This window comes from Anopheles maculipalpis, chromosome 2RL (genome assembly GCF_943734695.1).
Source record: "Anopheles maculipalpis chromosome 2RL, idAnoMacuDA_375_x, whole genome shotgun sequence".
In the NCBI taxonomy this organism is placed as follows: domain Eukaryota; kingdom Metazoa; phylum Arthropoda; class Insecta; order Diptera; family Culicidae; genus Anopheles; species Anopheles maculipalpis.
In genome coordinates this window covers 52,405,449-52,432,012 of record NC_064871.1, presented here as the reverse complement: position 1 = coordinate 52,432,012, position 26,564 = coordinate 52,405,449, and the positions used below count along the sequence as shown (strand labels likewise).

The window sequence follows — 26,564 nt, the reverse complement described above, 5'->3', positions numbered from 1 at the left end:
GCGGATGAAAAACAATGGTCCCAATCATACCTAATGTGATGCTTGCATTAAAAAAAAATATCAAAAATCGATTGCGACAGGTCAAAAACCGATTGCGGCAAGTCAAAAAATGTGGGCAGCCAGCCCAAACTAAGACATTAAACCCTGTTTGTAAAGTAATATGGAATTGGAGTCGCTAACCACCGACCTATACGCAATTGTACGAAATCGATCAAAGATTGATTGGCAACTTTATTATTATTATTATTATGTATCGTCTTTAGAACCAATGAGAAAAATCACATTCGAATTTACATTTTTTATCTATCGAATCGACAAAACATCGACAATGGTTAATTAAATTAAGACACAATCAGATTACACATGTTGCATGACTGAGAAGCATTTAGTTCCGAAAACAATCAAAAAGTATTCTTTTTTTCTGTTTTCGTGAGTTGTTCTTCCCAAACAAGCGTTTTTTTCTTTTGCTCAAGAAGGAAAGCGTTTGTTATTTCTAGGCTCTCGAGAAGCTGGTATGGCACACTTCACTGTTCTCAGAAATTGGGAAGCCAAAGGAGGGATATCTAATCGGAAAATGTTTGCTGCAGCGAAGAGCGAAGAGTGCACGGGTGGGATAAAAAAAAACGAAAAAAGTGGAGAAAAAGATCCTGCTGTTTTATCCATCGCCACAGAACGATTACTAAAATTTAATTAAAACTACTACTACTACTGGTGTTGATGCTGTATATCCTGTCCTAGCCGACACCGGCTACCACTACCGGGTAGCTTAATCCAAAGGCAGAACAAAACATGTAAACGGTTTGCTTCTTGATTCATCCGCACTCATCCGGATGCAACTGGAGTCGGTCGGTCGGAATGGAGTAGCAAAGCACCCGGCTCCCTTACTTGCTGGATCACGTAACAGTAAGAAGAAGACACAGCACCAGCGTTCGAAGCGTGAAATGCAGTGTTTTTCGCTGCTCAACAAACCGGAAGTGATTTATAATCCTGCTCAGCCAAGCGTTAATCCAATTCATTTTCAATAACTAACAACACACCAAGAGCCACCCGAAGGCAAAGGCAGGAAGAACCTGTGAAGACAAACACACCCTGCACAATGAAGTGCAGCAACAAGTGCACATGGTTGATGGTTCCGTAGAGATACCCGGTGTGCAGGACGAACCAGGTTCTGTTTCTGCAGATTCGGCGGCACAAGTGCGCCGTGTGGAAGTTTGGGGATGGTGAAACAACAAGCTACTGGCAACTCGTTGAACGGGGCTTACCCGGTGGATCGACACAATTTCTCACGGGAGCGTTATGCTGGCCACCGGTAGGGTACGGCATTCGTGAGCTAACTTGGTGTGCGCGAAGGAGTGTTAACGATAATTAAATCTATTACTCACTCCAGCTGTCGTTGTTTCTCGATTTGGGATTGCTGTTGATAGCAGTACGATCACCTGTGTCTGTTTTAAAGTTGAGCTAAAAAAAAGGACTTCTTACCTATTTTAGTTCTTCTTTTTGTGATTGCTTCTGTGAATTTCATCAGTTTTATCGAAAAACAATAATTGGCTTTGTCCTTTTGTGCAAAGGAAATCTGGTAATAAAGACAGCTGAATTACTTCGAATGAATAATGAAGCGCATGAAAGGCGTAGAAGAAAATCTTTGCCAAATGGCGTAACATGCGAGCATCGAAAGGCATCCGCTGCTGGCCATAACTCAGTCCGTTCACTCAATGGTAAAGAAGAACAATAGACCTTTGACTGACATGAACATTGTTCCTGTCGCACGTGACTTGGCGACGACACATGTGCTTACATTATGTCAACCATGGCCTTTGTCGATGGGTAGTATGTCCGGGTGGATTCCATGGGTAGTGTAGGCAAAAATGGGAACATGCATGGAGGATAATAGCTTCATTTAATTAAAGTTAACAAGAACAATTTATTGCTCATCATCGAAATAGTTCTAATTATGTTTAAATGGGCTTTATATGAAACTAGGCAAACCAGAGAGGTACGGAAATGGAAACGACAGGAAGATTTCCTGTTAGGTATGCCTCACGACCATCCTACTGGCACTGGATGGGATATGCCTGTGGGTCGACGAGGGAATGCCAGGGGAATTGCAATCGGTTTTAGGGCAAAACGAGAGTTCGCTACACGATGGTCGACGATGCATAATGCTGAACTGAACTGGAAGGAAAACTAAGCTGCTGCTGGAGAGCTGCATCGGGTCGGTCAATGGGGGCCATTTAGAATGGAAATTATCCACCCTGTTACCACCGGTGAGCTTTGCGCTTGGGAGTTTCACATTTGCTGGGAGATGGACGTAGGGAAAAGGTAGCGGAGACATTCCAAAGTACGGACAGGTACATGATTATAGGCACACGGTGTACTCGGCAAGCACCGCTAGTGCAATTCCACCGCAATGGCATGTGGGGCATGTAAGCGGGTTATTTATTGGAGGCGTTGGCAATTACCGACTGAGGCGAAAGGGCCGGTTTTAGCATCATCTGCTCTTCCACCGTTCTCTAGCCCCAGCTCTAAAACAGTGATAATACCCAGGGTAAAGGTTTGTTCACTTTGTTTTCATAAGCGTGACACGGTGGACTATGCTCACCGTCCTGAAGAACCGTCCTGCCTGCTGCTTGTTAGATGCAAACGAACATAACGTGTATGAGTGGAACACCACCTGCACGTAACACACGTCGTTGCAGCTTCAAATGTGCAGGTAATGGAGCAACAGAAGTGTGGCTCCCGTTTGCACATTAATTAAATGTGCCGAAATTGCAACTATTATAGTTTCACGGCAATGATGACGGAGCGGGAATAGTTACTCGCTCGAAGCGTTGATTAGGGACATTACAATCAAACTTTTGCTATCATTTTTTTACTTTACACCGTGCTTTCATGTCGTTGCTTGAAAGGAAACGGAGCAATTGGATATAATGCCACCAAAAAAATTTTCTAATGATCGATAACATTATGCCCTTTAAAGTTTTTATTGTTGGCTTTATAATAGGTAATTTGACAAACAGTTGAAAGGGAATTAAACACAAATCACTTCACTATAAAATACTTTTCAAAAATGCTGAAGGGAAAAGAGTCAAATAAATACTCCACTAAATGTAAAAATCGTCTGTTTTATTCAACGCAACGACTCTGTATGCATGAGTTTGTTTGCATCGTGCAAACCAGACAGCAATCACTCTGCAAAATAACTTTGCTCGTTTATTGGTTTGTTGGTTATTGGACACAGCAAGGTAAATAAATGCGAGAGATTGGCAGCGAACGAAGCGATGTCATTGCATGAACATTATTCTTATTTCAAGGCAATCTTTGAATACTTATGTGCATGTTATAAAAAAAAGAATAATGCACTTCGAATTCTAGAAGCAGCTTTAATTTCAGTGTATAAGCTGGGAACTTCCTATATTTATTTCGAGTGGGACGTGGAAATATTTACCGTCTTTGTTGTTCATTTTTGCAGGAGAGTTTACTACAAGAATGTAGTAATATTTATTAACTTTACGGCGGACTGAGGCGTCTCTGCACTCAGCCTCTGCTTGGTCAATCTGAGCATCCGATCGGCAGCTGATTGCACTCTGTTTCTAGTTCAAACGAAGAGTTCAGTTTTCCATTAGCCATTAACTGAACGGCATGAGCTTGCAGGTCACTAATCCAAGGAAATGTAGAATGACAGTTGAGCGTAAAATTTATATGCTCATTTAAAACAATCCTATACTTTTACAAACACCTAATAAAAAAATTCAAATAATTTTTGAATTTTAAGCATGAAATTGATACTTATTTCGAACAGCAGATTTTATCTAACTACGCACAGGATAGTTTTTAACGTTGTTTTAGCTAGAAATTTGAATCCACATACAGTTACTTCCCGACTTACGCGGATAATGGGGACCGGAAAAATCCGCGTAACTCGAATACTGCCTGACATATAGTTTATATTTCGTATCCAGGGGTCTTGTGTCCATGTTATACAAAATTAAATTAAAAATAAAATTAAATATTAAACTTATCCGTTGATTTGGAAACAATTAATATTTTTCAAGCCTTATTGGATTAAACACAATAAAACGAGTATTTTTGGTTGATTTATTTATTCACAACAAATTTATTTAAGTTTTGCCATGTTTCAGCAATTTTCACTATTAAATTTGCACTACAGAAATACTGCGGCGGCCTGGTGGTGTATGCGACAACGGCGCCGGTTTTCATACGACAGGACCGGAATAAAATCCCATCCGGACCGTCCCCCCGTAGTGCGGTCCGACTAACCAACTACGAGGTATCGGGAAGAGTCTAGTAAGCCATTTCGATGGCCGGCATGACCTTAGAAAGGTCGTTATCCAAGAAGAAGGAATTAATGATCAAAGTAATAAAAAAATCAGCAACAAATCGTTTTCCACCTTAACGCAGTTTGATTATGCTGAATTTATCATTTCATTTTTATTACGGATGTTTGCCATTTTTAATAATTTGCAGCACTTTTGTTAAATAAGGATTCAAGAAACAAAACGCGTTCTCTTCATGAATGCTTCTAATGACTTTTGACAATTCCCAGGTGGAGAACTAAATTTGGTATAATAAACCCAACATGCTTTCAAACTTGAAAATCCCCGTACCGCCGAATCCCCGTAACTCGAGTACTGCGTAAGTCGGATATTGACTGTAATAAAATCCTAACATTGACATGTTATCTAATACTTGTATCTTTCAATTCGCTTAATCCAACTACGACATAAGTTAGAAACTAATTTATTGTTAAAAAATAATATGAAATCTCTTGCTCTGCAATATCCTACGCTGCCGATGAGTAAAACAATACATCATAACCTGAAGCATCAGATCAAGCGATGAAATATGCTATGTAATTGAAACAAAAAAAAAAACGTCCCTAAGCATAACACGCCACAAGAATAAAGTAGATGTGTAGAAACATCGAATAGAAATTTAAATGAAATACGCAAAAACCTGGTAATGAAAACAGAGATCAGAAAGAACTGACAATACGCAAACGATGATGTTGTTTTGAAGGGAATAGGTAGATCATTGGGTATAGGCAAAGGGCTGAAATGAATAAGAAAACATTGGTACATCCTCACCCCGTTTCTTGGCACCAGCGGGACCACACTTTCGTTTACTTTCCGTGCAGATACGTACATCGAGCGCACCCTTTGGCATTAGCTCCTAGGTATTCGTTCGCTGTGTGGCTGTGTACGTATGTAGCTGAAAACGTGCAAAAGATCCCTTATCCTGGTTTTCGTGCATGTGTACACATAATTCCTTCTGGCAAGTCGTATGTGATTCAGATCACGACAATCGAGAACGAAATGGATCCTCCCCTATTGTTTTACACCCTGGCAGTGCTGAGTTTTGGCCCCGGACGGTCTACAGGATTCTTTGCTGAGAGCACAAATCGGACGGAGGCAATCGGCGGTACGGAGTGCAATCGAGTTCAATCTAAGTTCTTTCGCTACCAACGAGCATTCCACATACGTTCCCGAACCAACACAAGCAGCAAACAGGGCAGTAAAAAAAAAAAAGCATCCCAATAAACCCGGACGAGTAGACAGGGTTAGCAGACAGTGTGGAAAATCCTTTAGGGAACGACACGGTGTTTGGGTTAGTATGCTTCGTGCTGCTGCTGCTGCTGCTCTGAAGCATAAGAAAAGTTTTGTAGCAAAACCGCAGTAAAGAAACTGGCAACGGGACCAAAGAGTTTTGGCTTTCCTAGTGTCTTCCAGTACACTCAGAAACGCACTGGCTCGGTGCCTTCTGTGTATTTGTTGAGATTGTTTGAGCAAAATGCAGGTCATCGGGTGTGCTCTGGTTGCTTCAACATACACACACACACACACACACACACACACACACACACACACACACACACACACACACACACACACACACACACACACACACACACACACACACACACACACACACACACACACACACACACACACACACACACACACACACCATGTTTGTGTGTATGTGTGTTCTGTTGTTTTGCAGCCGTTATTGGCTTATTCGCGGTTTTTGCTTTTCGTTATAAAATCTACGAACATTTGTTTGTTTTTGCTTGTCGTTTTGCAGTAGTTGTTTTGCTGTTACTTTTTTCTTTGCCGTTGTTGCTGAAGCTTTTGCTTGCCTTTCTTTCGACTTTTAGCGACTTACCGTCGTCTGCGTCGTGAGAGACGTACGTACCACCGTATACGCGGATTCAATGCGATGGTTCGTTAGACGATCGAGCATTAAAGGGGAAAAGTCTCCACCGATGGAGACAAGGGGTAGCAGGGACAGTAGAGCATGAATAACTATACCACCCGCATAAGATTAGTCGAATGTACCTGAGTGTATGTCGCAATGCACTATCAGTACATCCCACTGGAACCCTACTCCAAACCAACACGAGACCGATTTTGTCGAAGAAGCTAATAATGCAGAACACAGGGAGAGTTTGTGTATGTGTGTGCGAGGGAGGGTCTTAATGGACATTGTTTGAGCTAGGAAATGGTTGCTTAAACACGCTAATTATTGTGGGAAGGTTGATAAGAAGTGATACCCAGAGAATACAAGATTTTTATGGATTGGGATCCAACAGTTCAAGCAGCAACACTAACAGCAACAGTTCAAGTGCGGTGCAATAGTTGGGATTGTTTGTGGTAAGACCTGCTATAAACAGATTTGTAAATAGTTGAACAGTTGGAAGTCAACAAATTTACGACATGTTACGGAACTAATTCTGAGCAGTTAGGAATTAAAATTCAAAATTTAAATATTTTTCTAAAATTTCAATATTACGAGGCTTACCGCCGTATTGTCACCAACGCTTGTGCTGACTATGTGTAATATGTGTAACAAAATATTAACAAGGCAGGTAGGTTTGTAGGTAAATTTTTTGATAAACAAGTCGAATACTTCGGTACTATTTTGTTAATCAATAGACGGTATAGGCGCCGCTCTTCAAACGACAGGACCGGGGTTCAAATCCCATCAGGACCGTCACCCCGTAAGGAGGACTGACTATCCAACTACGTGGTATCGATAAGTTAAGTAAGCCATTCGATGACCGGCGTCACCTAATGTCCGTCCGTAAGATAACCGCCAAGGTCGTTAAGCTAAGTAGAAGATGTTTGTGAATCGTTTTTCGAATTTTATTCGATTTGTTACACGATTTCCGTGTTGCTACAAATGTTTTGGATTTATTGGGTTGCTTTTTGGATTTCAGTTTAATACTTAAACTATTAAATTTTATAGATAGCTACAGTTCGCTTTAACAACAGATTCCTCGATGCGTGAGGAAATTAAGACCATACCGAATGATCTTCGCCCGAGGGTAGTTCCGGGCATTATCATGAAGAAGTATGGTCATTTAGACCAAACACAAGAAAAGCCAGTACTACACTGATGGATCATCCTCTGAGGAGGGCACTGGCTTCGGTGTTTGTAGCGAGTCCACCGAACCTTTTTTTCAAATTGAGGCAGCCATGTAGTATTTACATCGTAGAGCTAGCCGCAATCTTGTACGCACTATTGATGATAGCAGCGAGACCTTCGGACCAGTACTTCATCTTCACTGATAGCGTTAGTGCAATTGAAGCTCTGAGATCTCCGAAGGCTGTTAAGAGTCAGGATTTCCTCGCCATCAAAATCATTGAACTGCTTGGCTCAATGTTCGATAAGGCGTATAAGATCTCGCTAATTTGGGTCCCTTCTCATTGTGGAATTCCCGGCAACGAGAAGGCAGACTCACTGGTCAAAACAGGCGTCCAAGAAGGCGCTTTTTACGACCGACCAATCTCGGCCCAGGAGTTCCTTCTGTGGGAAACCCACAGCAACTTTTCCTGTCTCGCTGGCAGAGCATGTGGGAGGCGGATGAACTCGGGCGTTTCCTTTACTCGATCTCTCCGCAAGTGTCCCTGCGGCCTTGGTTCGATGGACTCTCTGTAGATCGGGCGTTCATACGAATCATTTTGCGTTGAATGCTCATCTACAGCGTATAACTCTGGCTCAGACAAAAGTGTGTGGCTGCGGTGACGGATTCCACGATGTGGATCACCTTCTGTGGTCCTGCGTGGAGTTTGAAACCGTAAGACCCTCCTTGTTGAGCGCAGTCGAGAATGTCGGTAGACGACCGGGTACAGAAATTAGAGAAGTGTTGGCTACCAAGGACCTCCCCTACATGAGGATCATTTACCTATTCGCCAGAGACAACGGTCTTGTCCTGTGATTCCACATCCCTAGTATCCTTTCAATCCTTATTCGTATTTCACCTTTCCTTCTTTGTTAAATGTTGTGTTGTCTACGTCTTAAGTGTTTTTTTGTTGTAGTGCCACGGGTGATCGGATGACTGGGGAACAGCACTCGAGGGCAATTCCAACACTGCCGTAAAAGAGAGGCAGGCGAGTATGCCCGGGATGAGGCAAAGAATAAAGAGGAAATGCCTTGCCAATAAGATTGTAAAATTTATTCAACACAAGCGGTGTTGACAATACGGCACTGGACCGTCATAATCAATTGTAAGTAAGTAAATAAATAAATTTTGTAGATGCATAAGTCAATTAATATTAGATTGCTAAAATAAAGACTACGCATGTAAAGGTGTAGCTTTTAGAATTTCTGATTTCGGCAGAGAATTTTTTTCTAAGGATCTTATGAAATTGCCAATGGGTAATTATTGGCAATTTCAAATTAATGACACCACTCTGAAACAGCACGATTGAAACGTTTTCCAGAGCATTTTAACAGCACCAAAAGTCAACAAACCGTTTGTCCTTTGCGGTTGAGCAAGAAAGTTGTCCTCCCCACCGAATGGTTTCGTTGAAGCGAACAACATCCAAAAAACTTCGTATCATGCGGTATGTCCTTTTAAAAACTTTTCCAAATTAGTTCACACACTTCTACCTCACCGCCTCGTTTGGTGGTAGAACTTGACAAGATTATGACTAATCAAATCAATCGAAGTGCAAGATTTAGTGGCACCAGATATCGTTAAGCTGTTTGTTGAAATTAAAATGTGGTGGATATTGGTTTGTATTATTTTTGTATTATTGTCTCGTGGCTATCGGAAAAAGCTACACTTTTACTATTGTACAGTATAGTGTGGTGAGCCGTTAACCGTTGTTTGATTTGAAGAAAACAAAATCGTAACAAACGAAACACAAACCTACATCGAAACAAAACAGGATAAAACAAACAAAACACAGACACGACACATCCGATCCGTTCCCATAGCAACCTACTCAGCACTTATCTGTCGGGCAGGGATGGGTGGAAATGGAACCTAATCAAATTTATATCGTGCTCCCAAACTTCGGGCACGTAAGCTATTTGAAGTTTAAATTAATTTTCTGAACTTTGCTTCTTGGGCTTCCAAGTTCAAGTCATTGTCGCGTGTGTTTCGTGCCCGTTCGTCGTGTGGCTTGTTTTTGTTATCCCAACATTGAAGAAAACAGATCACAAAAAAGGGGAGTCAAACAGCGCAAAAGTTAATGCGCGCGTACTCGTGGGTACGGTGAAAAAAAAACGGAAAAGGTGTCTGTTTTTTTAACGGCCGTTTTGTGACTTTTATCAGGTCTTTTTGTGTCTTTTTTTTTTGTTGGGTTCCAAACCGTATTGTACAAGAGAAGAGAACAAAGCAAAGAAAAGCAAAACTAAAGAGAGACAGAGAGACAACCGCATCAACAAAATGGTGAAACGTAAGCAATACAAACATAGAAAGTGGTCCATTGAAAGTATCATGCTAGAGTCATTTGGTAAAAGTTTTTGCCTTTTTGTCGTTTTGTTTTGTTTTGACGCATTCCTTTGCTGCTTCACCACGTCCTGAGGATGGGAGGCAATCCTCCCCCTCCCGAGGACAGCTGGTTTGACGATTTGAAGTGGCTTTGAGGCGAGATGGCAAGTGTCCCAAAGTGGCTTGTAGTTGATTTGAATGAAGAGTTTTGCAGTTGTTTTGCAGTCTGTTGAAGCATGAAATAAATCCTGGGAAAAGTTGTGGTGTCCAAACAGGTCATTGATGGGAGAAGTTTCAATTGTGGTGGGAATTGGTACATCAGCGCTAGATACATATGTACATACATACATAGATACATATGGCTTTACGCGTAGACCATTATTGTGCTTTTTTTTAAATTGTTTTATTGTTTATAGAAAAAGGTCATATTTGTGTATTTTAAATTTGGTATGTGGTTTAACTAAGGATTGATTTTTAGTTTGTTTTACTACTTTATAAATTTCACACAACAAGAGGATGTAGTGTAAGTAAATAAGTCCAGAAGTCCAGAAAGTGGTCAGCAACACAAAACAACAAAACACAAACAAGTAACTTCATGCATAGCAAGCATATAGATCCAACGACGAATGATATCCGACACATTTCTTGCAAGTGCAGCAATCAATCGCACCGTGACACATTTTATGCTTACGTAAATATTTTTGTACTAAATGCAATAGCAATAAGAACAACCACTAAGCAACAATATTGGTTACAAAAACGACCAAAAACTATTGTAAGATTGGGTATAAATAAAGCGGTCTTGGAAGCCTTAGGCGCAGATGGAGAATGAGAGGCGCCTAGAGAGAATGTGCAACAAGCTAAACCCTGCGTTCAATTCTTTCTAGAGGTTTGAGTATCCCCCTACCCAAGGTAAGGCCTCAAACTTCCAACATGCCGGCAAGGGATATTCCTTCTGAACATCCTAAGTCGCCTGGCCGACTTGCTCCGCTGATGAGCATCGAGAGTCCACCAACCCCAAAGGTAAGACCTCGATGTCTCCAACTTTCTAGTGAGGAAGATTCTCAGCTAGAATCTTGAGACTGTCTGGACAGTCAGATAAAAGAAAGATATTGGTCCGCACAGCTAGCATTCACGTTGTTTCGTTCTCGTCGCGATTATAAGTCCGAGTTACTTCTTCTCCATCACATGGCGACTGTGAATACAATTCTTCTTCTCCACCACATGACGACCGTCCGAGTAATTTCTTCTTTCCACCACAGTGGTATGATAGAGATTGCTGAAACTGAAACTCTTCCTCTTAAAATACTAGTTAGAACACAGCGCAACCACGACAGCAAGTAGCCAAAAGATGACAGCGCGCAGACACGCCACCGTGCGAACTGCATCGCGCACCTGACGATGCAGCAACTTGACACCGGCGCACGTGGAACTGCAGCGTGACCAACCGGCCCATCAGAAGCTATAAGTAGGGCAGTTGGAGTAGTTACAACGAGACAGAATTAGCAATAACAATGCAGCAATAGCAATAGTCACAGTTAGACAGTTGCAGTTAGAGTTAGGATTAAGCTTAGAATAAAGTGTTAGATTTAATAATAAATAAAAATCTTTTTTTTAGCCCTTCGGCAAGATAAATGATTTAACTTACTTGTTGGGAAAGTTGAAGCTAGGAATATATGACATATTTACAGCATCAATAAATTTGTTCACTTTGTCTAAAATTGACGAAATCGTCCTCGTCGTTTTGAAAAGAAGATGCTCAGAAGAAGTTTTGTCTCGTATGTGTAAAAAAAAAACTGTGCAGGGGCACAGTCAGAAGAAGATTTGGCTGTCGAGGAGTAGCGACGCTTGTCCTTCAAATGGCAGGAACGAATCCAATTCAATCCGTACCTTTTCCCACTAATAAGTACTAACCATCCGCCAATGCGGTATAAGTATAAGGTGCGTCCAGAATATATGACAGCGTGATGTCTTTCTAAACGAATTCAAAACAAAGATAAAAAAAGAAGTCAAGCAGATCAAAAACAGGAAAATAAGAAAAACTGTGTAGTTTAACGCACACCATTAATATTTTACCGCATCGCACTCAACAGAATCGATGTCCTTGACTCTGTGTGTAAACAAGAAATGTCCGCTTTTTAGCTGTAGTGTTTGCTCGTGTCGCGCCTTGTTAAATGTCTGCATCCTGGAAAAGGTCACTTCCGGTGACACAATTTATAAATTTTCCATTTACGACACAATCAATTTTTCCTGCACATCACATCACATCATTGCCAGAGACATCTTTCCGATTGACCTTCTTCTGATTCGGTGCTGCGTTCTGGCAACGACCGAGCAACTCTCTTCCATCGTTGATATTTGCCTGTCGACCACCAGTGGTACCATCTTTTCATCTATCTATGCCTTCCATGTCCTTCGTATCTCCCTGGGGAGCAACAAATCAACACTCTTGGATTGTGGAGCCCAGCGTCCATTCGCACTACTGTCGGATTTCGGTCGATAGCGTCGGCGTCATGCTCGATTTGCTCGTTCAGTATGGTGGCCGTAAAATACTACTCCCCGTGCTGACGACATTCACTGCCCGAAGCTTCCGGCGTCTGGAGGTTTCCGGTTCGATACCACTCATGCTTGTAAGCGTGGTCCTTCGACGTCGTACTCATACGCTCACATTCGTTCGCCAACAGGCACTATATTGCTTCCCCAACGTATACACGTTATTCAACCCGAAAGGCAATGCGCCTCAACTACAGTCTAGGATGGAAATCAGACAGTTTAAAGAAGCAAAAAATCTATAGATATACTCATTCTCCTCTCCTGATAGGGAGCTTCCGCTTAGTGTTGAAATCGGATGTATGTATTTGTATGTGTTTGTGTTTGGTTTTGGTTTGCTCGTGCCATGAAAGGTTTCTACAAGATGAATCAACCGTACTATTTCATGTCCTGTTCTATTTCGTCGCCGAGACAGACCACGAAGCCTGAAAACAAAAATTAGCTGTCAAGTGTTGATGGCCGCTTGCGGTCAACCTCTGCCGTCTTCCGTCGCCTGCACACTACACGCTGACTAGCGATCAGTTTAATTTGTTTCAAGCGTTCGCCCTTGTTGTGCTTCATTTCCGGTTTTAATTAAAGGCATCCGGCACGAAATGCGATACGGTGGCGAATGCTTTACGAGACAACCGAGGACAAATATTTCTGATGGTGACATTATTGTGGCTTTAATCGTTCAATTGCACACATCCGGACGAAATGCCAACCCAACACGGTACGAATTGCCTTGATAAGACAGCTCAATCGTATAATGTGACACAAGAAAGAATCTCATCTTGATAAACAGGGCAACCGTTCACAAGAGCGCAACAAGATGAAAGAGGCTCTTGTGCTCTTGTGCTGCAAAAAGCAATTTCTTCCCATTCTACAAAATTGACCCCTTTTAACCACCCGGGCGGCCTCCGTTGACAAGCGAATGACGAATCCCCAATTCTCGCCGGCCCAAAACTGCGTAAGGACAGGTTCTTCAAACATGAGCAGGTCCTCGGTTCTGGTCGTCTGAAGATGTCCGTTACGCGCTGGCGGGCAAGCTTTTATTCATGGCTATGAGTACAGTAATAATGCGCCACTCTAAACCATTTATTTGCATCTAATCTTCATTCTTAATTCAGATCTTGCCAACTTTTGACAGCTATTTATCCTGTCGAGGCGTTCTGCTTGTCGGGGCTCACACCGTTTGCTCTTTCTTTCTTGCCTTTTTTTTGTTTACTACCTTTCGTTTGTTGTTGTGGTGGTGCCCTCCATGTTTGCTTCCTTCTCCTTTTGCAGGTCAACCCAAAACCGGAATGGGAAACCTTTTTGCATTGAGATGTCAAAAGCTTGCCTGACAGTGTGCCTCTCGAGGGTTTTACTACACCTTTACCCGAAATCCAACAAAGCACAGAACAGCAGTGCCTGGGAGTGCTAGTGCGATGTGAAATAACTGCGCTGGACCGGATGGCAATAATGAAAGCGACCCTTTTCCGAGGGCATTTAAATGAGAGGATCAGCTTCAACAACAAATCCTCGCTTAGAGTTTGAGCGAAAAGACGAATTAGAAGAACATCACCCTGGGCAATAAGTTGTAAGAGAGATGCTTGTTGTGGGTGTGTTGTTTTTTATTGCTACTACTTAGTATACCTAAAAGATTTCGTTTAAAGTAGATATTTTGTACTTTTTTTTGTTCATACAGCTAAAGAGTGAAAACGCATCCTCTTGGGTACCCGTTGTGTTTCCTTTTCAGTGCAAAGTATTACCGGACTTGAGAGTGCCTAGAAATTGTTTCCCGAAAATACAACTTTCCACAAATCTGCCACACACAAAAAAAGCACTGCTGGGTGTTGGTGGAATCTTTCCTTTTTTATGTACTGTCCATAGTAAACAAGGATGTGGTTAAATGTCATCATTATATCCTTTCGTCTTTTCGTCTCGTGCCCTTATGACCGATTCGACATGGTCATTCGAGGGTAATGGGATGGTTTTTGACACAGTGGCGATGGAAATTTCATGTCATTGCCCAGAGGGCAACCTTTTTCGGTTGTTGAGTGAGTGATAGCGGAAAAGTGTTGACAGACTGTAGGAAAAAAAGCAAACTTCATGCATAGATGGATCGGTGTGTTCAGTATCTATTTTCTCCTTCCATTTTTGTTTTCTACGTTAGCAGCAGCACGAGCAAATGGACGTAGTACGGCCAGTGGTACGAAACATGCGACTTTATAAAAAAGAGAAGCTTAACTATCACTGTGTACTGCCTACGGTGCAGTGATGTGAGATGATAAAGGTATTTTTTTCAAACTACAGTGGTTAGTAGGGAAGAAGAACCATGCATATACCACACACATTCAGATGTAGTGCAGCCGTAAACTATGCACGCTTACTACGGTTGAAAAATGTAAACAACTATAAGAGTTTTTGTAACTCTGCAAAATCAGAACCATACAGAGTAGGAGGTGTGCAAAATTGACCCAAAAAAGGACACTACTGACATAGCCCGATGATGACCATCGAACATGCCGTCTCCCGGTAGCGACACCCCAATGTGTGAGTGTGAAGTGTTGCAAAATTGTTCAAGCACAGAAGCACTGTAGCTCGTTTAAAAGTACGTTTGCCAACTAGACTCACTCTGAACATATTTTCCAGCATACGACACTGTCCGGTTGGAAGTTTTGCAATAAATAAACTTTTTCTTAGTCTTGAGACCCAGCGGGCGGCGTCATCGGTGCGGTTAGTTCGTTGTGGAGGTATCAGTCAAATGTCAGCGGCTTTACATAAGCTCTTCCGAGAAAAGAAGAGTGGACATAAGCAGTGGAAGTTTTACTTCTAATGCATGACTGCAACCATAGCTTTCATACAAATTACGAATTTAATGTGAATAAACATCATTTCAAATTTGTATGCGTTAAGTGTGAATTTGATGAACAAAGCAGAAATGAAACATACTTCACATGATTTTGATATTTGGCAAGTTAATAAGACACATCAAACAGGTACCATACTTTAAAAATGTGCTAAATGATAATACATAAGCTTCAACAAATCTAAACCAGACATCTCCATGAGGAACTACAATAAATTTCCATTTTGTTCGCTTTAACTATTGGAAAAAGCATGTAATTTTAATAAAATCGTAATTGTCTCTCTCACATACATATTAGGGTAAGTTAAATATCATATCATATCAATATCATTTCATAATATTAACCATTAACATTTACAAACAGATTTTACCGATGTTCTCATACAACGAGTCTAGGTCGTAACGATTCACTAAACCGTCTTTTGTCACTATTTGTTGTCTTTTTATCATGTGCATTGTATGGAGTGAATTTAAAGTTCGTAATCTAAGTTTGTACATTAAGCTTAATCCCTGAAAGAAAAAAATTTAATTGTGAGCAACAACTTTAGGACCATTTATTCCTCGTTCGAGTTTAAAAAACCTCCCTCTTTTCATTAACCTGGAAATTATTTAATAGATGGCAGATATCGATGTGCCATCCGAGAGGGGCCATCCGTGTCTCGGAGGTGTAGACTTCGGGAACCATCTTCTATAAGTCAACTATAAGATCCTGGCATACGCTGATGATATAGACATCATTGGTCTGCGCCTCTCCCAAGTATCAGGATTGAAGGATCGAGCCAACTTTGGGTTGTCCGCTTAATGAGGCAAATACCAAATTGATAGCGGCATCATCAGCGGCCCTACTAAGAAATCCGGAACTACTTGGGGGTGATGTACGGATAGGTGACCGCAAATTTGAAGTCGTCCAAAACTTCACCTATCTTGGGTTAAAAGTCATCACCGAAAACAGCATAGAAACAGAGTGGTGCGCTAGGATGCTGGCGGTCAGACGGTCATTCTACAGCCTGAGGAAACATCTCACCTCAAAAAACCTGTCGCGACCTTTATAGTCCCAGTACTTACATACGCCTCTGAGATATGGACCCTGTCCAAAACAGACGAAGCCCTCTTAGCCGCGTTCGAAAGGAAGATGCTCAGAAGGATCGTTGGCCCCGTATGTGTTGAAGGACAATGGAGGAGCCGCTACAACGACGAGCTGTACGAACTGTATGAGGACCTCACCGTCGTTTATTAGGCTCGCCAGGCTCCGATGGACTGGCTATGTTATACGCATGGCACCGGGCGACCCAGCTCAGAAAATCCTTGTAGGCCGTCCACACGGACAGAGGAGGCGTGGTAAGCCCAGATTGAGGTGGGAGGATGGAGTGGAATCATCCGCCATCAAGGCCGGTATAACGGATTAGCGAACGACGGCGCGGGACCGTGAGCAGATCCGGATTCTGCTGCGGCGGACCAAGACCATAAAGCGGTTGTAGCGCCTGATAAGTAAGTAAGTAAGATATCGATGACTTAATCACTTTTTCACTTTTTGTAATATAAAATTCACTGTAATACAACATCGTTCATGCGACAATATATCTGTATGAAATATATATTTTCGCTAGAGTGATCTAATAGAGAAATGATAACGGTTATGGAAGCCAGAATTCAAGATAATCAAGTCATGGAAGCCAGAATTGGATTATACAGATTGTTGAGGAGAGCAAGAAGAAGAAGAAAATCTTTACGTCGAGGGGCACGTCGTCCATCAAAGAGAATTGATCACAGCAGTGATCCAATTAATTTTTGTTTCAAAAAAGCCTGAGGTAAGGTAAGGTAATAAAGAGTACACATTCAAGGAAAGTTTATCCAACAACTGGCATTGATTTGAAGTACACGGCGTTTCCATCAAATGCCACGTTTATTACTGTGTTTGATAGCTTAACTTAAAAAAAGTTGTTTATACCGTGTCACTCTGAAGTTTAAAATCTTCAAGTTAAAAATACGCACTGCTTCATAGATTTATCCGTGTAACTCAAATTTGTGATAAGTAGTTTGGTTAATAGGATAAAGTCAATACAAAAGGTAACACACTATTTATTTTGATAACGTTACTTAATAGTAAAAATATTATTTCACAATATTGATTTCTATTAAGTTCAATTTGAATAAATATTTCTTTTCAATAAATTAAATCTACGAGCATTTGACTGTTGACATCGATTGATGCAAAGAGATCAATTATTGCAAATCAAAATCATTTCAAATAAGTCAGTCTAATTGAAAAGCTTCCGGCATATGAGCGAGCTGGAACGGTACCAACATAGATGCATTCATTCAACGTTTTCATTATGGTTTAATTTTTGCATTTCTAAACGGTGCATAATTACGTTGCACCGTGGAAACGCAACTGCAGCCGTGTCGAGACTAATGCGGTGCATAATTTATAACACAGTTGATTATCATTTCAATTGTTGACATTTTGACACCGCCTCTAATGGTGTGTTTGTGTAGGCTAATGTTCACAAATGGGATCATTCATGCACGGTTTGCTGCCGACGGGCTGCGCATCACCACGCGGGACCTGGCATTGATAGGACCGGGATGATTAATCAGATAATTTCATTATCATCATGAACCAATCTCTCGCCGTAGAGAGTGGGACGATGATTGCCATATTTATGATAGCAAACGCGTGGAAGTACAAGAGCTAATCAATAGTAGAGAGGGTGTGGTTTTTCGGAAAATGTGCCATAAATACCTCGTTCCGGAATTGGTTCCTTGCGGCTAGATTCCAACGGCGCTTGCGATACTTCCGAGTAAATGGTGCCAACTTCAGCCAAACATCGCAATATTAGCTGCCCGGTGGAGTAGTGAGAGGGCAGCAGCTGGTGGAGAGGATAAAACAACGAAGTGAAATATAGGTTGGTAGGAAAATATGTTTCTGTTGGATGGTAACTACCTGAATGATGAGATCCCGCGATGCCCAGTGAAGATTGTCATGCGTTGGATGCAGTACTGTGGATTCCGTCCCAACCTGCAAGTAAATATGACCGTAAAGATAGATAAGTGTACTTAGCAGCAAGTAATTTAATTAATGTAACAGCCATGACAAAAAAAAATTACACTAATGGGCTATAGATTACGGACTACATTTGATTGCAGAATCGTGAGTAAACAATAAACAAGTACCCTGAGCAAACTTGAAATGTAGTTTTATTGAGGAGTTACCACTTCATTCGTTTCCCTTACATTTCCATTAAAATGCTGGTGTTGATTGAATTTCGCTAACAGTTCCCCGCATCAGAAATCAGTCACGCTTGAGAAGTGATTTCATTTGATCGTAAAAAAGACTTAACTACTGACGGTATTAAAATACCGGCATTGTCTTTTGGCAGTTAGTTGGAATCGTTGTGCCGCACGGCGCCTAAACACCGAGCGCACAGTACTTAACAATGCATGTGTTATTGACTGGTGTGCTCATGATCAGTAAGAAAGTGGTGCCACTTTCATACTTATCTTCCGTTGCCTAGTCACCGCTGTCGAGCGATATCACACATACGATCACAAGTATATGCTAGAAAACAATGTTTTGTGTGTGCTTTAGTGCAGAAAACTTTATAGGTAAGCTTTATTTCTGTCGCATAAAATATTTATGGTCACTTCATGGTCTAACCTTCGGAGACCACCAATGAGATGTGAAGGCTATCGATATGTTCGACACACAGTTTAATTGAGCTTTGCTAAACAGTGCAGAGTTGTAAAGAAATGGTACGAAAACACGAACGAGCCAAGTGAACGGTTGAGAAGTAGACGTGTCGCAGAACAGATTGATTGAACATTACATGATGTGTCGTATCGTTAGAGAATACACTCCATTATGTTACGCCCACAAAATGTAAATGTTATAAAAACATCACGCACGTCACTATTTTGTCAAACAGAGCATCAAAACATAGTACTGCTATAGCATAATGTTGGAACTTATCGTTACAGATTAATTAGTAAATCAATTCACCTATCAATACTTCGTCATTTTCTTTCATTATAAAATATCTAGAGGTCTTTGAGTGTCATTTATTCGATTTTACCATAAGAGGACTCAGATTTGGGGAGGCCTCAGGCGGAAATAGCGCTGTCCATCATTCTTGGAACTTTTTGTTCGACCTCATACACGAAAAAGCCCTTTATTTCTTAGGCAATAAGGATCTAATCTTCGATTAGGCTGTCTGTAGATAGAAAAGGTAACATGTCTCTTCGATTCGGCCAAAAAAAATTCCTTGTTAGACGACATCTTTTGGAAAATTACATCCCCTTGACGACAAGAACTCTTGGACTATGAGATCAGACGAGACTTGGACGTGGCTTCTTCTTCTTCTTGGCTTAAAGATCTCTAAGATCTTGCCGGCTATCGAAAATGGCTTACTAGACTTGCCGATACCACGTAGTTGGTTAGTCAGTCCTCACGTGGGGGGGGGGGGGGGGGGGGGGGGAACCGGTGGTATAGAAGAAAGCGGCGCCGCTTTTCAAACGACAGTACCCGGGTTCAAATCCCATCGGGACCGTCCCCCCGTAGTGAGGACTGACTATCCAACTATGAGGTTTCAGCTAGTCAAGTAAGCCATTAGATAGCCGGCGTGAATTTACGTCCGTTAAGCCAAGAAGAAGAACATTAGATGGCTGATACGATTGAAAGGTCCTTCGAAACGGACCTTTGAAAACTTTGTTAAGACACAATATGTTGTAGGATAAGACACCTTGGACGTGGAGGACACCTTCGGCCTTGACGACGAGACCACTTTTTGGTGGTCACCCAGAGTTGAGGCAGAAACCATGCATGCCAATATTTAAAGGTAAATACTAGGCCAACCTCAGGAACACATGGCCATGCCATGTATTCATTACATACTTTTTACGTATCGTAAGGCCTTCTTTTACATGATATAAGAGGCAGGCCAAGGCAGAATGAAAGGGTCAAAGAAGAAGTAGATGATTTTTTTCAGACAATACGATTGAAAATTAGAAAAAGCACATAAACTACCATGCGCCTCCATTAAATGTAAGACACAATTCACAATGAAAATAATAATATTTACTGTTTGGTAACGATTATGTCTGGGAACATGTCAAATATGTGGTACGAAAAGCATACGTCTTCTTTTCAAATTGTTAAATTATTAATCCTTCTATTTCAAATATCTCTTGTTCTTTCATCCGTTTCACCTGTTCTGGCTGTTTTCATCTTTGCTTTAAACTATAATGGGCCGCCTAATGGTAGCTTCTGCAAGATCCCCTCAACATCGCATAGTTTCACGCTGATTGAATGTTACCGGAAGTGGAAAAACATCATTAATGGCGACATGCCCTCTCTATGGTCAATCAAACCGTTCTATGGCACAATTTCGAGCCAACGAACGTTAAAACGGGCTACGCTGTTGCTACTACAGAACCATCGTTTGCCATCTCGATTCCGCCTGCCAAATACGCTCGTTGACAAGAAGGCATGGTTCAAAGCGGGCGAAGAAATGTGATTCAACCACGCCGAAACAGCACTGACAGGACGAGGTCCGTGTCCTGCCCGGCGCTATCATTTCGCTGCCGTCGTGTCATCGTCGTTGGCCAAGCGAGCGTACAAGAGTGACGGAAATAAAATGAAGACGATAATCACATTTTAAACGTCTCGCTCCGTTGGACCCGGATTGGAAGGTTTACTCGTTGTGCTTTCCCTCCGCCTAGTTCATGCGACTCAGCTCCCTCGATATAAGGGCAACAATAAACGCCGTCGACGTTTTCATTGAGTGCCGGGAAATAAAATCGCACGTCTTCTCAGTTTGTCAGCTGGAGTGAAAGATTTAAATTTATTGTATAATGTGCTTAAGGGGATTACTCACGCGACTGCAAGGGCGGCCCCGTTTCGGTGCAGCAAGGCAAAAAAAAATAGATAACTGAAACATGGACAACGAGCATTGTGCCAGTACAGAGATGGCGACGTGAGAGCGTGCAACAACGTGAAATGAGTCAAATTTCCTATGGTGATTTCCTGTTGCTAGCGTAGGCATTTAGTTTTGTACTAGGTCAGCACAAAGTTGATTTGATTTCGTTGCTGCTAGCCATTTTGATGGTCATTTTTGGCTCAGTTTACTTACGATTGTTTACGGTAATGCTCGAAACCCCATCAAAGAACGATATCATTGATGGAATTTATCTGTTTTATGAAATAAAGAATTTGAATTTATTAGACAAAACTTGTAGTATTGAAGATGTTGAAGCATAAGAGTTGAAGAGTTGTTCAAATCGGACAGACAATTTAAAAGGTCTCTTGTTTCTTCGATTCGGTCAATGTTCCTTGTTAGACGATATCTCTTGGAAAATGACGTCCCCTTGACGACAAGAACTCTTGGACTATGAGTTCAGACGAGGCTTGAACGTGGCTTCTTCTTCTTCTTGGCTTAACCACCTCTAAGGTCATGCCGGCCATCGAAAACCATGCTGTTTGAGCGTTATGTCGGGGTGAAGAAGTGGGAACTATCAAAGAGGATTCCGAAACGGAAAATCTACCACTGACCAGATCTTCACCATGCGGGAAATCTTGGAGAAGATGGCTGAACACCAGTTGAACATGAACCATCTCTTCATAGATTTGAAGGCCGTATATGATAGCATAGTCAGGGTAAAACTCTACGAGATCATGAGCTATTCTGGAATCCCAGGCAAACTGAACAGGCTTGTTGGAATGACCATGACCAACGTCCAGCCAGGTGAAGGTGGATGGAAAATTCTCAGGGTCCTTTGCTACCACCAAAGGTCTGCATCAGGGAGATGGGCTCGTTTGTCTGCTATTAAACTTGACGCTAGAGATGGCCATCCCTGACTCGAAGGTGGAGACTTCGGGAACCATCTTCTATAAATCAACCCAGATCCTGGCATACGCTGATGATATAGACATCATTGGTCTGCGGCGGCAGAAATCCTTGGGTTGTAGATTAACGAGGCAAAGGCCAAATTGATGGTTGCACCATCAGCGGCCCCACTAAGAAATCCGGAACTACGTGGGGGTGATGTACTGATGGGTGACCGCAAATTTGAAGTCGTCCAAAACTTCGCCTATCTTGGGTCAAACGTCAGCACCGAAAACAGCATAGAGACGGAGTTGCGATAGGATGCTGGCGGCCAGACGGTCATTCTACAGCCTGAGGAAACATCTCACCTCAAAAAACCTGTCGCGACGGTCGAAGCTGGGACTGTATCGTACCTTTATAGTCCCAGTACTTACATACGCCTCTGAGACATGGACCCTGTCCAAAACAGACGAAGCCCTCTTAGCCGCGTTCGAAAGGAAGATGCTCAGAAGGATCGTTGGCCCGGTATGTGAGGAAGGATAATGGAAGAGCCGCTACAACGACGAGCTGTACAAACTGTATGACGACCTCACCGTCGTTTATTAGGCTCGCCAGGCTCCGATGGACTGGATATGTTATACGCATGGCACCGGGCGACCCAGCTCAGAAAGTCCTTGTAGGCCGTCCACACGGACAGAGGAGGCGTGGTAGGCCCAGATTGAGGTGGGAGGATGGCGTGAAATCATCCGTCATCAAGGCCGGGAAAACTGGTTCCGGATTCTGCTCCGGCAGGCTAAGACCGCATAGCGGTTGTAGCGCTTGATAAGTAAGTAACAAGAAGATAAGAGAGATGGAAGTGGACATCGATCTAATATGTTATACCTATAGCACAAAGCTGTCAAATACTTTGTAATGACTTCATTGTACTCTATTTTATTAAGGACGAAGTATTACAATTCCAATGCATGCTTAGATACTGCAGTAGTAATCCACGTGTTGGACAGCAGTAGCTAACAGCATACCCTGTCCGAGAACTACGCTTAACGGACGTATGCTTTGTTCGCTAGCGTTTGATAGGCATCGCTGTGATCGGCCTTCGCGAACGGCTACACTCAGATCAGTGTTAGCATTGCTGTTGGTTTAGCCGGGACGTATTCTCAAGAAAGCGCATAAAAAAAGTCAACACTAGTCAACATGCGGGGTAGAAAATACGGAGCAAGCCGTCATATTTAAAAAAACACGTTAGAAAAAAATGAACAACAAACATTTTGAAAGACTGCAAACAAAAACTTTGAACGACCAAATTGTGTGCAATATGCTTCATTTCCGTTTACCACAAAAAAAACTTATTCGAAGTAAAACAGTTAAAAGATTAACGTACCGAAGAACGTATTTTGTATGATTTGGCACAGTTTTGTTTTTGTCTTACTGGATTCAATTCGCGGAAATACTATTTCACGATCCAGTGTATTTCCCACATGATGGCGATACGATTGGATAGTATTCGAAGCCTAGGATATTTCCTTTCATCATTGTTGCTATTGCTTGTGGGCAGCCGAGAAACGGAGCGAATTACAGTTTTCGACAAAAGAGCCATAAACGTGGTTGGTCCGCAGCCAGCCAGCAGCAGTGAGACGTCCCTACGTTAATTAAAACTTTTTCCATTCCGTGAAAAAGGTTCATCCTCCCATGTCCTCGAGGCAAAGTGTGTGGTGCAACCGATGCAACCGGTGCACGTTAGCACGGAGCAAACGATCTCCGGTTCAGGTGAGTGGTTCGAGTTTCGCTAAAAATGGTATAACTTGAACCCTCGCAGCGATGTGGCATCCCTGATGCATCGTGGGGTAGGGTGTTTGCATGTTTTACACTCTATTTTTTGTAGCTGCTGCATCGCTTTTTGGACAGTCCCATCCTTCCGGTAGGTGTTTGTGGGCCAGCAATCGAATGGTGCAAAGCTACAACGCTCAGTTAATTTGTGGCAATTGTATAGCATCCGGGTGAGGCAACACTGCTGTCGGTGGCAGCCGGTTATCCAGTGACGGTTGTAAAGATTGTTCCTATTGACAGCAGTTTATTGGTTGCTCAAACGACACATTCACACATACCAAGCGCCGGCAAGGATTAGACTCGAAAGCGGAAGAATGCCCTAAGTAACGGTATCTACGGTTGCCAACAATTTGTTTACTTTTACGAGCTGCATCCTGCGGTTGGACGACAACAGAGGTTTGCTTTAGTGGAGAAGGGCATCACCGTAGCTGTAACTGTTTGCTGAAATACACCGTGTGAATAGAACTTTTCCGTTCACGTTCAGGTGTGCAGCTTCAGGAACATCCCCTCCTTTCGATTGCAAAACTTTATTATACTCTTTTTTCAACCACATCTCTTTCTAACCTTTTGAAGCGCAACTTGGATGACGGAGGATCGATCGGGAAGTAATGCTGCTGATTTTGGGTGCACGTTTTTTTTTTGGTATTGCTTTTTGCCCCATCCCCAGCTATTTATGATTGTATACAGATATTGATTTTTTTTTCATCCCACAACACTCGCCGAGTGCTTTGGAATCTACCAAACGATTGAAACCTTCATTGCTGAAAGTTGTCAAAGCTTTACTGTGGTAGCATATGTTCGAAATGTAGAGCTGCACCCACAGCGTAAAGCATTTTTTCCTGCTACAGCCTATTTTGCCCAAGTGGAACAGAGTACGTACGTGTGTGTGTGTGGGTTGACCACGTAAAATTCTTCGTATTGAAATTATTGGCAACCAGCGCGCAAAGTGCTCGCCTGTATCAGCATGCGAAGGTATTCCAGAGCTAGGTACAAACATGTTCAACTGCTTACAGAGAAAAAAAGACCCATGAATAATGCCACCAACCATAACCGATGTGGTCTTGTCCCTTCACTTCACTTCCAGGACACCTTACGGTCCTTAAGCGAAGGAAGGAATGGGTTTGTATGCTTTTTTTTCTCATAACCCAAACACTCACAGCTGACGAATCCGATATAAAAGCATTCGTACGAGTAAAGTGTGAGCCAGAGAGAGAGAGAGAGAGAGAGAAAGGTCGCAGAAGTCTTGCCAGCCTGGCGCCGCAATTTTGGTAGCCTTTACCCGCGGCATGATTTATTGTGAGACATGCTTGGAGATATATGTGTGTGTGTGTGTTTTTTTTTTCGGCAAACCTTTTCTCCGCGGTACTTCGTCACAGATTTTGTGAATGGGTTTGGTTAGTACGGTGCAAGCTGCAGTCCGTCAGTGAATGTGACCACAGCGAGGGATCGAAATGAAAAGAATACTTAACATAAGGTATGAGTAAGCAGCAGGTTATTTTACATTACTGTGCAAAGGTGAAGAATGTTTGCGGTGAGGTAGATGTGTGTATACATAGGGAAAGTTTTTCAATTCCACTACGTATAATTTATTTTATTGGTTCGCGTTTGGAGGTTTGCTTACACTGACACGAACCATAGGGAGAGAAACGCTGGAGGACGACGGACAACGTGCCCGCCGCAAAGCTTTATTCCAAAACTTTCACATTCAGTTCTTTTACCAATCCATGACGACGCTGGAGGACTAGTATTGAAGGGTAACAGCTTTTTCTATGTTCATTCTGTCTGATTTTACTATACACACTGGCCATTGTAGTTCCAGATCCGTAAAAAAAAGACAATATTCCGGCAATGTGTTGATCTGAAGCATAAACGAAGGATTTAATGGGATTGAAATTTTCGACATATTGGCAACTGGGTCGATTTACAACATGTTTTTTTTTATAACAAATTGGTATTTATTGTACCTATACTTATGTTCAAAAATGCCTTAGACAGAAAAAGGAAAATTTAAATGATTTTAATACAACTCTCCAGTGAGCTAAACGGAGATTATGCCGTAATATTAAAGCTGCTACTCCACAGTGCTACATGGTAAACGTTGACAGGTTTCTAAGTCTGTAAAGATAGTGAAGGATTCCTATGGCTGATGGCCAATTAATTAATGTGCAGAAAAACTGTTGCTATTAAAACTCACTCATCCCCTTGGAAGATTGACGATCTTTGATGTTTACCTACAGTGTCTCTGCAGGCCATTGGAATCTATCGAAACGATGTTATGCTTGCAGATTTCTACCTCCGCTCCATCGTACAGAGACGATGGGGTACAAAATTGTCATGTTTCCTAGAAAACAAACCCTTCATCCGTTCCACTCAATTTCCAGCCTCACCCCATTTCTGTCTTATCCGTTGTGGATAGGTAACAGTCATCATTTGAGGTACCAACTACAGAAGAACTAGTGGCACGTGGCAGTAGGAAGCAGCTTACGACGGGCGTGATGATTTTACGGTGGTGAAATGTGATGGTAAATGAAATAAAATCAATTGAACAGTTCATTCGGCCCACAGGATCACTGTTCGATTGAAGGACATCTACATAATGGAGAAAATTAATTGTTTGCTCGGGTTATTATTGCCCTTAACAACCAGATCCGATTCTTGGAAGCTGCCAGAGGGACAATTAATTGATTTAAAAATACAAAGCGACATTAAATACATTTTTGTACTGAGAATCCGTATTGCCATGGTAATCATTCCTGCAGGGGTTTGCAGCAGATAAGGCAAAAACATTTAC

General features: G+C 42.1%; 2 protein-coding genes and 1 pseudogene across 2 annotated transcripts in view; 2 read left to right on the top strand and 1 right to left on the bottom strand.

The window, feature by feature from the left end:
- LOC126557136 (double-strand-break repair protein rad21 homolog) overlaps positions 1 to 26,564 on the top strand; it is a 435,365-nt gene that overhangs the window by 165,125 nt on the left and 243,676 nt on the right. The gene's annotated exons all lie outside the window — the stretch shown is intronic.
- LOC126557093 (protein Peter pan) overlaps positions 1 to 26,564 on the top strand; it is a 326,012-nt gene that overhangs the window by 180,271 nt on the left and 119,177 nt on the right. The gene's annotated exons all lie outside the window — the stretch shown is intronic.
- The window catches only part of LOC126558385 (uncharacterized), a 125,586-nt pseudogene that overhangs the window by 10,452 nt on the left and 88,570 nt on the right, over positions 1 to 26,564 (bottom strand).